This window comes from Gambusia affinis, linkage group LG02, assembly GCF_019740435.1.
Source record: "Gambusia affinis linkage group LG02, SWU_Gaff_1.0, whole genome shotgun sequence".
In the NCBI taxonomy this organism is placed as follows: domain Eukaryota; kingdom Metazoa; phylum Chordata; class Actinopteri; order Cyprinodontiformes; family Poeciliidae; genus Gambusia; species Gambusia affinis.
The window spans coordinates 12,441,534-12,453,261 of NC_057869.1; the positions used below are offsets into that span (position 1 = coordinate 12,441,534).

The 11,728-nt window shown below is 36.4% G+C and overlaps 1 long non-coding RNA gene across 1 annotated transcript; it reads left to right on the plus strand.

Moving 5' to 3' along the window:
* Positions 1-7,260: 7,260 nt before the first annotated feature.
* On the plus strand, positions 7,261-10,360 carry LOC122842518. Its single transcript, XR_006372574.1, has 3 exons — positions 7,261-7,449; positions 7,798-7,851; positions 10,221-10,360. It is a non-coding gene; the product is annotated as an uncharacterized LOC122842518 (long non-coding RNA).
* Positions 10,361-11,728: the final 1,368 nt, after the last annotated feature.

Below are 11,728 nucleotides of genomic sequence, written 5' to 3' on the forward strand. Positions count from 1 at the left end.
TTTTTTTACAATTAAAATAGTTTATTTTGAATATAGTTCAGTTTTGTAAATGGTACAGTTTCCTAAACTACAGAAAAAATGCTTAAAATAATTTCCCAATCAGCAAAAATACTTTAGTTTCCCTCATTTATCTTAAGTTTTCATTCTCATTATTGTAGTTGCATGATAAACATTAATGTTCCCAAATGAAAGAGTTTAGTTATAGAGTTAACTTTAGTTCCCCTTGTAAAATCACAAAACATAAACATTGGGCGCTCTAATACAGTACCAAATATTTTTGATATTTATTTCGGTGCCCCAAGTTGTAAAGATACTGTATTAAAATTCTTATGTCCTCCAACAAAATATTTTAAGTGCATTTTTTGCATCGCCATACCTAAAAAAGCAGAACTCATTGCACATTTTTATTTGGAAATACTTAGAAATTACTGTGTGTTTAAAAAACTAAATCATTTGAGCTTTTCTTTGAATCACACCATTAAGAATGACTCAGATTCTTGCAGCAGAATTACTCACCATTGCATTGCATGAAGCTAACATGACAGACGGTGAGCTTCAGGTTTGCTCATCACTCTGGATTCATCCTCTCAGCATGACGGCTCTCGTTAAGCCGCCTGTGCCGGGATCATCTGCAGTCAGCAGAGCCTCAGCGCTTCGCAGGTCCAACTTCATTATAAATTAACACAACGTGAGTAAAAGCAACAACTTACTAAACCTGAACGTCACAAGCTCCATTACAACTTCTTTAGTGACATCAGATGACACTGAAGAGCTTCAGAAAGCTACAGAGAATCTATTTGATGTTTTCATCCAGATTATTTATGCATTCGTTACAAAATTTATTAACTCAACGTGTCGAATTAAATGTGATCAGAGGAAAGAGAAAAACACCATGAAGGAAACGCAGCGAGCCGCCGTCCGTGAAAACCCATCAGCAGCTGACATTTTACCAATTGATAAATATCACAACATTCCCATTTGTCTCAAACTGCATCAAAGTCCAGCTCTGGTTCTGATCTGTGAGGGTTGATGCCTGCTGCCGGTCTGGACATTCAGCTGTGAATGTTCAGATAACTGGCTAAACATTAAATGTTTCATATCAAGAAAACCACTTTGTTTCCATCCTCTTGATTCAGCAGGAATGAATGAATTAATTTACACTGTAAAACATTTGAAGTTGGTTTAACTTGAAGCTGAAAGTTCATCTGCTGCCTTGAAAACGTAATTTAAGTTGCACACATTTGCAATGGAAACACAGCTACTCATGTTCATTGATTCCTGATGTGGGCGACACGGGCAACCGCCCAGGGCGATATCTTCAGGGGACAACATGAGTGCCCCCATTAAAACTGGAGCAGGAACTGGAACTGGTTTTGACTCAGAAACTAAAGTTCATAAAGTTGATTTAAAAACAAGAGACAAGTTGTCTAAACATTGTTTTATAAGTTCATTAATGTTGAATTGTGAGTTTTAACTTAATGCTGCAATTTAAACCAAATTATTGTTTCACAATATGCAAGAAAAAAACTGTCCTCACCTAGTTAGAAGACAGATTTCTCTATTATTTTACTCACAATATGAAGTTAAAATAACTACTCATTTTACTTCAGAATAATTTAAACTCTTGTTTCAAATTGCATGAACAAAATTTCTGATCTGATAACAAATTGTATTAAACATCACAATGAATTATGATAAAAACATTTAGTGTGAACAGAACATTAAAATAAACATTTGCCTGAATAAAATGAGTTATATTGATGTAACGCACTTCCATCAGGATACAAAAACAAGCCGCTAAGCATTCTGGGAAATAGTCGGGGTCGCATTCGAAAAGAATCGGAGCTGTGTTGTTCAGACTGTCGCTGCAGGTCACATTACGTCAAAAAAAAAAACATGAATTGGGTCACTTCAGGCTGCATTGTGAACGCAAAGAATAACACAGAATAAAGAAATCCAAATCAACTTTTCTAAACACTCACAGCTTTTTTACTCTGAAATACAAATAAAAAGGTGTTTTTATTTGGTGCATTCTTGACTCTAGTAACCAGGGAATAAAGGTTTTATGAAATGTTTTGGCAGCTGCTCGGTGGCGATGAAGAACAGGAAGAAGACAGCTGCACATGAATGCTGGCAGGTCTTAAAGGAAGAACAGAGAGCGACTGGTGAATCGGCTCAGATAGGCTGCAGGAGAGAAGGTGATGAACCACAGGTGGGCATCCCTGACTGAAGAGGAGCGGAGGAGAGCTGGAACGGACTCACATGACCCAAGACCGAGAGGGATGTAAGCATCACGTGGGGAAAAGGAGTGGTGGGGTAAACAGAGCCATTTGATGGGTTTGATGAGTTTATTTCTAAAAGATGTCATGAGTTTCCTATGACTGATTCTCATGAGGACAGGTAGGGTTTTTATCTTTTTATTAGAAATCTGTAACTCCAGAAAAGGTTGCCACCGTAACCGAAAACAAATCAGTGGTTGGAGCTCCATCTCTTGAAAATTCAGACCATTTTGTGGCCAAATGTATCACTGGAAGAGCTGCAGAAAATAATGGGTTAAGTGTGAGAATCTGTTAACAAGACATTGATCTTTGTGGAAGGCCGTCAAGATGAAAGTCTTAGTGGAAACTCAGATACAAAAACTGTAGTCTGTCAAACAGCCAGTGTAGCTGCACTGGTTTCAATAATCTTCTATACTCAGCCACACAACCACAAACAGTGAACCACAAAACTCAAATATAACATACATCTTTAAGCACAAAAGTGCCATAAACACCATTGTTTTTCTTTCACAGGATTTCAGCATGAATAGCCAGTATACAAAGTTTAACAGTTACTTCACCTGTTGAACCAGTTGCAGGTTTTATAAGGTGTCTTTGAGCCGATCTCTGAGTTATTTTGCTTTCAGTCTGCTTTGAGTTTGCTGTTATTACAAACAAATCATTTTAAAGAAACAAGAAACATCTTATAGACAACCAACATGCCTTAAAGAAATTATGTTTTTACTGCAGAGAAACAGACGTGGGAACTTCTAGGTGACTATGGCAACAGTAAACAAAAAGGCCAAAGCGCCAGTTACAGCCAGGACAAAAACTAAAAGGTTTAAATACAAACATAGTCATGTGTCAGAATGGCCCAGTCAAAGTCTGGGCCATTCACAGAGACTCCAGACTGAACAGGAACGATTTTACAAAGAGGAAAGAAAATTTCAGTTCACAGAGAAATAAGTATGAATGTGAAATACACACAGAAAACATCTCTAATTTAAGGTAAAAATAATTTTACTGTAAATTAAAGATGGCTCTTTTTTTTTTTTGCAGTGTATAGCAAAAGATTCAAAACTGCAATTACAGCAAAAGATGGTTGTACACTTTGATTTTTGCCTTTTCCAAAACATTAAAAAACCGTGCATGTTTTTCCTTCCACTTCACTATTATGAGCCGCTTTGTGTTGCTCTGTTATGTAAAATTCTTACAGGAGACTCAAGAAAAAATCTGAAAAAGCTGAAGTGGCGTTCCTTCCTCTTATGAATATAATATATCTGATTTTTACAGCTGGAGGCGGTAAAAATGTGATTGTAGCAAACTCTCAACCTTTAGCATCTTCACATTAAACAGATTTTAGATTTTGTTGTGTTTGACTTTTCTGTGAATCCAAACATGGTTTCACAGAAACCATGTAGTTTGTCAAAGTCACGGCAGCTAATCTGGAAGAAATATCTGCTCAGGCAGTAAATCGGCAGAATGTTACTTTAATAACTAACTGACTCCTGTGTTTTTAATAAAGCTGGTAAAACTTTCTAGTAAACTGTGATGCTTTTATAAAGGAGAGAAAATGTTGGACAAAAGCAATCATTCTGCTATTATTTGAGAAAACTAAGAGACATTCATTGTTTGTTTTTCTTAAGTTATGTTTGGACGTTTTCTCTGAGTGACAGGAGTTTGTGTTCACATTCTTCCCTACTTTAAAAGTAAAGATGCTCAAACAAACCCAGTTTTCCAAGTCATTAAAAGATAAAAGGTCATTATCACCTCTGGCAGAGCGGCTTTTCTCTTCATTGTTTCTGTTTCTACAACGATGAAAGCTTGCTGCACACCAGTGCCTTTGTGATGGGTTTTCATGCATCTCTCAGTCATTAGTGAAGCAATATTAGCTGAAAATACCCAACTTCAGAAGACGTTTGTGTGACAACAGACCCATTGTGTTGTATTTTATGTTTATGACCACTAGCATTTTCCTTTTCTTACTCCAGGACCAAAGAAGCTGCAGAAGAGTAACACAGCATCGCTATGCTCCATCTTTCTCATTAAGCTCCTTCTTATACGGTGAAGTATCTCAACCTAGAGAAACCACAGTGGTGTTTTTGGTTGTAACAAAATAACGCTGTGTGATTGCTTGTGGCGTGCAGTGGGGGGCTGCAGCAGGAAGATGTAATGAACCAAAGTGGCTGTCACAATGTTTCAGAATAATCATTTGGTCAGACTGTTTGCTGCGTCTTCCCAGATGACCACTTCACCTTTACACTCACGGCGGCGCAGCGTTTCCCTGCAAGAAGATCGCTGGCGTCAGACGCTGTTAGAGAGATTTTTGGAGCAACCTGTTAACTTGAAATTGTGTTCTCATATGGGAGATTGCACAAACAACAGTTACAATAAGAAAAGGAGGAAACTAAGTATCAATTGGTGTAAGTGGAACAGCAAAGCAACAACCAATCACCAGTAAGGTTTTGGTGTGAAAATGGTTTCTGTGTAACATAAACATTAAAACAGCCATGCAAGTAAATAAAGGTAGTAAAGGAAAAAGAAGCTCCCACTTCACTGTTATTCAAAATCAACATTATTCTAAGTTCTCGAATAATGTTTAAAATAATTTAAGAACATTTCATTGGTCTATGAGTGAACCCAAGCTATCAGTCAATAATTTTCTGAATTAATCAAAATTTGTCAAAATCCCAGTTTCACTTTTAGTTTCAAGCACACAGCATGCTGAGGCAAGCAACTCCTTATCAATGCAGAGACTAAGTGATGTTATCATTAAGTCGGTAAAGCAATGTTTGTGTTGCAGTTGCATAGATTCTGCAGAAATGGTGCAGAAGTGTGTTTTGCCTGTCGTGTGAGAGCTGCAGCGGGATTTCCTTTCATGTTCAATAAAACAAAGCCAGCTGTTCAACCTTATGCATGCAAACACTGAAAAAACATACAGATGCAAAGGAAAAATATTCAAAGTCTAAACAGAAAACCTCCAGCTGGGACTGACCGCTGTGTTGCTTGTGTAATTTATGATTTAGATTTATGATTGGGTAAAATATGCCGAGCACACGTCAAATTTAGCCTCGTCTTCCAGTGTTGAGCTGGAAATGCCCAACATTTATAGTGAGGTGTTAAAATCACTATAATTACTATTACCACTAGTTTTTAACATTTTACTTCTTTGTTATGTAACAAAATATCACGTATATACATCGGCAATGAATTGGTAATTATTCTGATGCTGTATATCCAGTTATTATTTATGACTGTCATTATTACTACTATTATTATGGGTCAGTGATTTTTTTTTAATTTTGTTTTATGTAATGTCATTTATTTGTACGTTCTCCAGCACTGTAAATTGAGCAGGCATATGAATACCACAGCATGTTTTTTTAATACAAGTTTCTGATGATTATTGAGTTGGTATATTGTTTTAAATTAAAATGCTCACTTCTTTCTGCATCTTTTCAAACAGAAAAGTAGTGGTGGACTACTTATTTTGTTCTTGGTTATGTATTGTCTTACTTGTTTCTTGTTTTCTTTATTTTAAAAAAACTTGTTTGAAATAAATAAATACAAATCTCCCAAGTAGAAGCACTAGTTTGCCAAAGACACGCTGTAAAGACTGTTCAGGCAGTAATGATCTGTGCTGTGGTTGTTGTTTTTCAGGCTTCATTTATTCCTGTTGTTTGCTTATTGAGTGCTGATGTCTGTGTTAAATGCCAGCGTCAGATCCGACAGAGAACCATACCCCTAAATTAGTTTTACATGAAGCTGCTGTCTGCTTGCTCGGTTAAAGAAAAAGAAGCGCGTTGCTCCTCCTAAAATTAATTAGGTAATTTTCTCCCCAGTCTCAACCAGAGGAGGATGTTTCATGTACATTATACAGAAAGATGCAGCTATGTGTCTACAGTTGTCACACCAGGTAGTTATTTTGGTTTGTTAAGTTGGAAATGTCAGAGTCAGACGAGACAGAAGTCCATGCTAGACCAATAAATGAAGGGCAACTACCCACACAGTACCGGGCAGTGACTAATATGTCAATACCTGTCTGTGTGAGCTTTAGGAAACAGGAACAGTGGAGGTTTTTGTGTGTGTGGAGAAAACTCATTTAACAGATTCGCACCTAATCAGAGTTCTCCATCATTTTGAGTTTCTATCCAGAAAAAATATACATAGTTTGTAACTGCACTGGTCTTCATACTCAGTAATTTTATTATGAATTATCACTACTCTTACTTGAGTAAAATTTCTGTATTTTCTACCCACTGAGTGAAGAACTAACATGTTTTAACCAAACATTCACCAGACACACCTGCAGTTTTTGTTAAAATTTCATCCTTATTGAAAGGATTGTTTGGAAAATTTTTTTTTTTATTTTTTGTCACTTAATTATTGTAATTTTTGTCCTGAAAATTCAAAAATGTCCACTTAACTTTATAATTTTGTCCGTCTGATTATGAAATTGTTAAATATTAAGTAGACCTACTTGATAATTTGATCAGTTACTCAGTGCTTGAGTAGACATTTTACCAAATACGTTTTTAGTAATTTCTTGGATGGCTGCTTCTTACTTCTATTTGAGTAAAAATATGTTTAAGTATTGCTAATTTTACTTCAGCACTATTGAAACAGGGTGAAAACAATATGAAAAACACAACAGATCTTTAAGCATAAAGTTTGGTAAACAAACACCGAGTTATTTTTTTGTTCTCTCACAGTATTATTGTATACAAAGTCTAACTTTATTTTTATTAAAATTGTCGTGTTCGCGCGCTTTTCTCTGTTAGCTTATTGTACTTTCAGTCCCGCAGACCTGCGAGAAGACGCAGGAGGAACCGTATCTGATGGGGAAACGCGGATCAACGTAACACCTGTACATGTTTCAAATAAATCATTTAAACTCAACAAACCCATGTAAAATCTAAGTAACATGTCGCAAATACTTTACTTGCCTTAATATTAAAATATAGCTAAAGAAGTAAATATATTTACACCACGGGAAAACAGCGACTTGCTAACGTCTGGGTTACCATGACAACATGAAACAAACGGCAGGCTAGCGCCCGTTACGTCGTCAAAAGCAACTTCTTCTCCTGGCAACTGAACCTTTATCAATGTAAAGAAATGTTACACCATCAGCCAGCATGTTTATTTTTTTTTTAGTTCCAGAGAGCTATCTGATTCATTCAGACATGAGGTAATGGCTCAGAGCCTGATAATTTACACTATCCCATTATGAAGCTTGACAGTTAGCTACGTGTTGTTTCACAGCTTCTTTCAATCGCTCTTTTTAGCTGCAGCTTCAATTTATCTGTTAATTGTAATGCTCGTCACTCCCAGCCCTTTAGCTCTGATCTGGATTGTATTTATGGGAACTGTCATGCAGAGAATGTTTTGGATTTAGCAATTTAAGACTCGTGCTCGGACCATTTACTTCACGCGGCAGCGAGTTTATGAAAACAAATTGAGTGGGCGGGTGGAGATGAACTCCATGTGTATCTGTGAACGAGTTTGGTGACGTAAGTGTCCTGCTTTATGTCTGCAGAGTGTGACAGTGAATATGTGTAAATAACCCAGAAGCTGCGGCCCTGTGTCCCTGGTATGACCAGCACACACCCTCTCACTGTCACTTTGTGTTTAAACTGTGGACGTTTCTCAGCTTTCTTTGGTTTGACTCAGCTTTCAGAGTCAAATAGGTTCTGTCTTCATCTGAGATTTTGTGTTTTTTCTATGTGAACTGACTTGTCAGGTGTTTAATATATTTCTCAGACTTACTCGTATGTAATCAGGAATGTATTATTTATCTATTTTGTAACAATCTAATTAAATAAAGAGATAATAAGCAAGACAAGGCAAACACACAAACTCTACTTTCACACCCTTCTTCCACAAGAGAACAGGGAACGTTTTTTGCATAAGAAATTAACCTGTAAGCTGATTAAAGGTTTAACTTTATTTAAAGTTCATTTTATCCCTCACAGTTCAAAGAAATGGCTTGCGGCCTATTTTAGAGTTATAATAAACGATGTTGATTTAAAGGGGGAGAGTTTGGCAGAAGAAAAAAAAAAGGTCATTTTGGGAACTTCTGCACATCCAGCAAATTTAACTGGAACAAAAATATAACAGAGTGCAGAAAAAGATGGTGTCTGGGCAGGCCATACTGTGGCTTCTGAGATGTGCAGAAAGGTGTTCGCTTTAGACTTAGAATCAATCAATTCTTGAAGAAAGTGATGCTGAGCTCAATGGAGGTGTAGAAAAGATATTTTTAAAATGGGAATTTTTACAGATTTCTTTTGTGTTGGATTTTGTCAAACCCAAAATCATGAAACCAACGTCAATGTCAGCAAAATACAGAAATGTTTTCAAATTATTATTACTAAAGGAATGAAAGATTTCCAAACCTATGGATGCATGTCATTGTTTTCCACGTTAAAACATGAATTGAATGTGATAACCCATATTTATTCAATAAGTTTTAAAAGTCAGACCCAAGTTTGACAATAACCTGGCCAGTAAACTCATAAAACACCTAAATAAAACCAGTTTAACATCAGGAATTAAACTGAGCAAATTACAGAAGCAAGAGATTATGCTTGAATAAAATTCAACAGATTTTATGAAAATAATTAAAATCTATCAGCTCGAAAAATGACAAAGCCAAGGCTCTTCTCCGATTTGCCAAATAAAACAAACTAATGAACTGTGGTCACACTGCAGCCTGAAGTGACCCAATTCCCTATTTTTTTCTTAATGCGATGATCTTTTTAGGACAGTCTGAACACATGTTAGACTTTTTGACCCAGACAACTTGGATATCCGATACATATCTGATCTTTTCAAATCTGAATCTGAACGTCCAGGTCACATTCTGCGACCTGAACGTCATTGATACTCAACAAGCGTCACTATTTCCCGTCCCGATACACGCAACTGGAAAGAAAAACAACAAATATTGCGGACGATAATGAGGATTAAGTTGTGAAAGTGCTGGCAATGTGCGAACAACAACTTCAAATCCGTTAAACATGCTACACCATTAGCATCCATGTTTACTTCAGCCAACACTGAGCACGCTCTCTAAGTGTGACGTTATTGCGCCCTCTACTGCGCAGGAGGGATACTTTCAGCACGTTTGCAGTTCATACTGGAGAACACGTACAGATTGCATTTATTTGGAAGTGTGTATGGCCACTCCAGAAAAAAATATAAAAATCTGATTTGAAAAAAAGTTGCAATTGGGTCACGTTAGGCTGCAATATGAACGTAGCCTTACCAGCTGGCTAGTTAGCTAACCAGCTGACTTTCCTTCCTTCTTTTTGTCTGTTTGCATTGAGGACCATTTCTAGTACAAAATATCAAAATAATAATACAAATAATAATAGAAACAATAATCTTGATTGTTTCACACTTTTGGGAAAATATTCTATTAACCGTGAAAATGTTTTTATAAAAGTGTGGATCAGATCATCACATCATTGGCCGGATTTTTCGATACCTGGAGAATTTGTCATAATTAATAGGAATATTAATTCTGCTACTTAATTCTGAAGTATGGAATGACCTCAAAAACATTCTCCATTCTCAAAACCCTAAAGTGTGTTTATTGACTCAAGTTGCAAAGACAAAACCTAACTATTTGTCTTTTGCTGAAGGGCATTCTATTGTAAATGGCTGAAATATAAAATTCATTGAAAAGTATTTCAGAGAAGTTAGTATTTTAGGCAATAGACGGTGTGGCCCACACAGAGCCACATAAAAATTGTTGATTCACAAGAAGCTGGAGAAGAGATCTACAGTCTAAATCCAGACGAGAACCGTACACAAACTATCAAACTAAACGATCTGCGAAAAGTCTGATTTAAAGCGCACCATGTCTGTTTTCGTAAAAACTTAATATATAGTTGTATAAGGCTGGCTGAGCGCCTCAGAAGCACAAACATTTCAGCTCCCTTCTTCTGTGTTTTATAGTGAAGAAAAGGAAGTGAAAGTGGAAGAAAAGACTGAATGCCAGACTGAGATGACCGACAGTGACGCAGATCAGCTCAGGGAAAGAAACAGAGCCAATCAATGTCAGCACAGAGCTACGATTTTTGAAGAAACACTTATTAAAAAATAAAGACCTAATTTTTCCTTAAAACTTAAACATTTATAGTTTTTACAAACTGGAAATCTGCTTCTTAAATTGGATAATCTATGATGGCTTGTTGAAGGATCAATGATTATCTTCAGCAACATGTTAGTTTTGGTCACATGATTGTCTTAACATGTCAAGGGTCAAAGCATTTTCCACAAAAACAAGCAATGATAATGGATATAATTATCTTTGATTTCACCTTTTTACAGGATAAGTCTGTATAATTACACCAAGTTGTTCCTTCACAGAGCCTATTTGTTGGAATGGAGTAAAAAACAGCAACATCTCAAACACTTGCAAACACCATTAAATGGTCAAGCCAAAAATGATTAAGCCAAAAAACTCCGAAATTGAGATTAATTTTAGAAATTTTCTAGAAAAAAAACCTCGAATTCCAAAAGATTTAAAGTTAATTTTAAAATCTTTTCTTGAGTCTTTTCCTAGTATATATTTTTTTACTTTTAAAGTTAAGGAATTTCCATGTTTTTTCTAGAAAATTTCTGAGATTTTTTTGGGGAAATTTACTTTTCTTGTTTTTGCTATCTACTATGGCTCCAATCGTGACCTAGCAGACTTTTACAGAAAAGCCTAGTTTGCTGCCCCAAATAAACTTTTAATTTATTCTACTCTGCAGAATATAGCAAGTGTTTTGAAAGAAAGCGACCCAAATCCTGTTTTTAAAACTGAAAATAAATTAGTTCAACCAAGCCGTGAATTTGAAAACTTTTGGATGATGAAGAAAACCCAGTTTGGGTTACTTTATTTGGTTTTTTAGACTTATTAAAAGTCTTATTGGCCCATGAATTATATTATCGGATGATTTTGGTTCACATGACAAAAGGTTTGGACACCCTGTGCTACAACTTTGTTTCTTTACTTATTATCGTCTTTTTCTTTCGCCACTCTTTGTTGTTGCATGAGCCAGGTTTGTGCTGTCATGGTTTTAACGGCTGAACTGGGACTCCACCAGTAACAAATACCAGAGTGTATCCAGTGCGTTACAAATGGATAACAAGGTAACAGAACCAGGCATCTCGGGATGAGCTGCAAGTGAGAAACCCGTTTTACGTCAAACCAGCTTGTCATCATTTAAACCAAACAGTATTTAAAGTGATGACGATCTGATGTCACATTCTGCACTCTGGCACACAAACTGTGCTGCTGTAGTTCAACAGAGAAAAGTGACCTCTCCTTTCACAAAGCTCACAGGAGCTCGCCTCTTTCTCGCTGGCCATGGAGGAAAGATAATCATCTTCTCGTTGGCGGGGCCGCAGTAAAATATTTATGGATTTCATTCAGCAGGAAGTCCAGAGAGCAGCAGGCGTGAGAGGAAGGAATAAAC